At 35.7% G+C, this 3,832-nt stretch overlaps 1 non-coding gene across 1 annotated transcript; it reads right to left on the reverse strand.

The window, feature by feature from the left end:
- Nucleotides 1-2,991: 2,991 nt before the first annotated feature.
- On the reverse strand, nucleotides 2,992-3,098 carry LOC145117934 (small nucleolar RNA R71). The gene has a single exon (XR_013712926.1). It is a non-coding gene; the product is annotated as a small nucleolar RNA R71 (small nucleolar RNA).
- Nucleotides 3,099-3,832: the final 734 nt, after the last annotated feature.

Below are 3,832 nucleotides of genomic sequence, written 5' to 3' on the forward strand. Positions count from 1 at the left end.
TCACCTATACCACAAACAGATACCAAGGCTCAATATACTTACTCAAAATACCCCAAATGACCTAAAGTCAAACTTGGTCAAAGTCAGCACCCAATGGTCAAAAGTCAAAAATCAACCTCCAGCTGGTTGCCACGCCGTGGCAGTGTGAAGGTTTGTATAGATCAGATATACTCAATAATGAATAACAATGAATAAACAAACTTAGAAAAAAAAAACTAAACAGAAAAACGAAAGAACACATGTAATCACAAAGATGCTTTCACTAAGTAATAATGTTCTCACCAAGAGAATGAAGGTCACAAAGACGGTCAACAAGACATTACATTAGGGTTTCACCCTAATGTTGAATATATACGATTATAATAACTGAAATCCCACTAAGTAAGGGATGTATACCTATCATATTAAAGGTCTGATCCTAATCACAAAGATTACGGATTAGATATCTATTTTATACAGACGTATAACTGCCTAATATACAAAAGATCACTAAGATCATTGGTTCACGCTGACGCTGATAAGACTGTATGTTGGCGTTGACGCTGGTGCTGGTGGTGACGTTGGCGTTGGTGGTCAGAATGTATAGTGTTTGACTCATCAGATCATAAGGTGTGTCCTTACAATCCCCCCCCCCCTATCTGATTATGTCAAAACTAATCTTCAATGAAGTTTTTTAGCTTTAACGAATGCTTCCCTGAGAAGGTGTATAACTCTTCCCATTTTTGGTTATCAGCAGTAGTGATATGTGCATATTTAGCCATATATTTCATGACTTATCTTAATATTTTATACTATATTTATGTTTATTATAGAACAAAAGGTACTTATTATGTTTAATATCTGTTATGTAGCGTAAAAGACATGCTCGGAAGCAATATGGAAGCTGGAAGAAGAAAAATGCGAGCTTAGGCAAGAAGAAGACACAAAAAGAATGTTGTTAGACAGCTTGACCACACGTCATTGTTTTGGCCATATCTCATGAATCATAACTCCGATTGACGAGATTCAAATGATCTAAAAACTAGACAAAATTTCGGACGATTTTCATGTTTTGAGAAAATGTTGATTCCCAACTCCCACGACGTGGTGACACCACCACGGTGTGGTAAATCGAAACTTAGCGTTCGCTGAGCTGACTTGGAGAATACATGATATCTATGAAGACCACGACGTGGTGCCATTTACCAACACGTGGTGGCCATATTTTAGGCAAGTATATATATCCGAACATTAGGTCGATTTGGGGGACTTGGGGCCGACTTTCTAGAGAAGTATTGCAACAAAAACCCTCCAGAAAGCCCTTAGAAGAGAAGAAAACGATTGGAGCTCAAGATTTGAAGAGATCTAGAAGAAAATATCATCAATTCATTCGGTTTGATAGACTTTTATCATGTCTATTCTAGTTACCTTTGATTTCTTATTTGTTTCTGTTTTAGTTATGGGCTAATCACCCTAAACTTATGTTAGGGATGATGAACCTTGAACCTAAATGTTGATTTCAAGGTTTTTTGACAATTTTATTTGGCTTTTCTTGTATTTGATGAATTATAACCCTAGCATGTTAAAGTTTTAGTTTTTATTACCTTCCATTCAAGTTATTTTAGTATATGATCATTCTAGTTGTATTAATTTGATTTCTGGTTGTTTATGATGATTAAATAATTAGATCTTGTGATTGAACAAATCATAGAGTTAGGAAAATAAAGTTAATAACTTTCGATGTGTTAGAGAGCATTAATTATCCATATTATGTGCTTGAATTGCTATCTTGATCATAGATTAGTAGTTCATAATTTCATCATTCATAGTCCAATTTATCTTTATATCAGTTTTGTGTTCAACTTGTGCTTGATCATTGCAGAGTAGTTCATAAATTGAGAAACACTAGATTCTAAATCATAATAACCAGTATTAATTAATTAGAAGCCAATATAAATGGTCTAGTAGAAATCAACCATAGGGGAAAGGGAATTCGGAACTAACAGGAGTACTCTTTAATATTTGAAGTAAAAATTGTTTTCTTTGTTTGATTAGTAGTTATTTGTTTTAGTTTAAGTTTTTCTGATCTTGCAAAATCAGTAAAAAGTCCCTAATTTACTTGTTTTATTTAGTTAATTATTAGTAGTTATTTTATTAATTAAATACCGTTCCCTGTGATCGACACCCGACTTACCCAACTATACTATAATCCGACTAGGTACACTGCCTATAAGAGCATTAGTTAGTTAAGTTAGTTAGCTTTATAAATTTAAAAGTTGATAGATATATTTTTGCTCGTCAATTTTTTGTTACCACATCGTGGACATGTTGCAGTTAGTTTTTAGTTTAGTTATTTTTATTCGTTTTACGTGTTTTTGTTTTTGTTTCGTTTTGTTTCAGTAGTATATGACTCGCGGATCAAAGACAACACTGACACCACCATTTGAAGATCCGGAGTCAGCATTTCATAAAAAGAAAGACAAACATGTTGGAGAATCAAGCAACAAGACGGTAAACAAAAGCAAGTTCGAAAGCCTTGAAAAGACTCCTAACAAAAAGGAAGCTGGTTACGAGCCCCAAACAGAATCTGAAAAAGAAAGCGAACCCAGAAGCAAGCCAAAAGACGAAATGGCCAACATTGCGGACATGACTATAGAGGCATAGAAGAAGAGAATTTGTGAGGAAACGGGCTCGGGCCTTGTGCAACCCGAAATTCCCGCCACCGCCAACTTCAAGCTAAAGGGACACATTCTTTCCACACTAAGAGATATCCCATTATACGGAAAACATCATGAAGATGCAAACAAACACCTCGATGAAGTCAATGACATCGTCGATTATTTTAATATTTCGAATGTACCATCAGAAACGGTGTTGTTAAGAATGATTATGGTTACTTTCAAAGGAGCGGCTAAAGATTGGTTGAAGGCACTCCCACCCGGTTCAATCACATCATGGGCACAAATGCGTGAAGACTTTATCCAACAATTTTTCCCATCATTGAAGGTTTCTAAACTTAAGAAGGCCATAACTAATTTTGAGCAACAAGCGTGTGAATCATTGTATGAAGCATGTGAGAGATATAAAGGGTTACTAAGAAATTGTCCCCAAAATGATCTTAATGAGCAACAAGAAGTATCTATATTTTATGATGGTGTAAACGTGACGATAAGGCAACTCCTCGATTCTCAAGGACCTCTGACAAAGAAGAATCCTGCTACAATTAAAGAGTTAATAGAAGAGTTTTCCAAGCATTCAAGCGAATACCACAACCCTCGACAAGACGGAGCAAAGGGAATCAAAAATGGTGCTTCGGAAGACATGGCAGCAGTTTTCGCAATGTTAAATAACATGGATCGAAGAATGAAGAAAATGGATCAATCCATACACACAATACGTGTGGGTTGTGACATTTGTAATGGGCCATACTTAACTAAGGATTGCCATTTAGACGAAAATGGGAATAGAAAAGCTCAAGTTTGTTATTCTAGTGGACATTGATTTGATGAAGATTGGAGAGAGCCAATGAAAGAATGGTTGCCGTATGAAGAGTACAAGAAGCAAAATGAAGAAAAATATAGGCAAATTGGACGGGGCTACTAACAAAAAGAACAACCACCACCGGAGAAGAAGATGGACTTTGATTCAATGCTTAATAGGTTCATGGAGGCTTCTGAAAAACAACACGATGCAACTGATGTTACCATTAGAAACGAACAAGCATCCATCAAAAACATTGAGACTCAACTTGAGTAATTAACTACACTGGTGAATGAATGTTTACCTCCTACGACTCCCGATCCTAAACTGCAATATCATGTTATGGTTATATTTAATGAAGACGAAGATTATG

This window comes from Lactuca virosa, chromosome 5, assembly GCF_052849685.1.
Source record: "Lactuca virosa cultivar CGN04683 chromosome 5, Lactuca_virosa_CGN04683_v6, whole genome shotgun sequence".
NCBI lineage: Eukaryota > Viridiplantae > Streptophyta > Magnoliopsida > Asterales > Asteraceae > Lactuca > Lactuca virosa.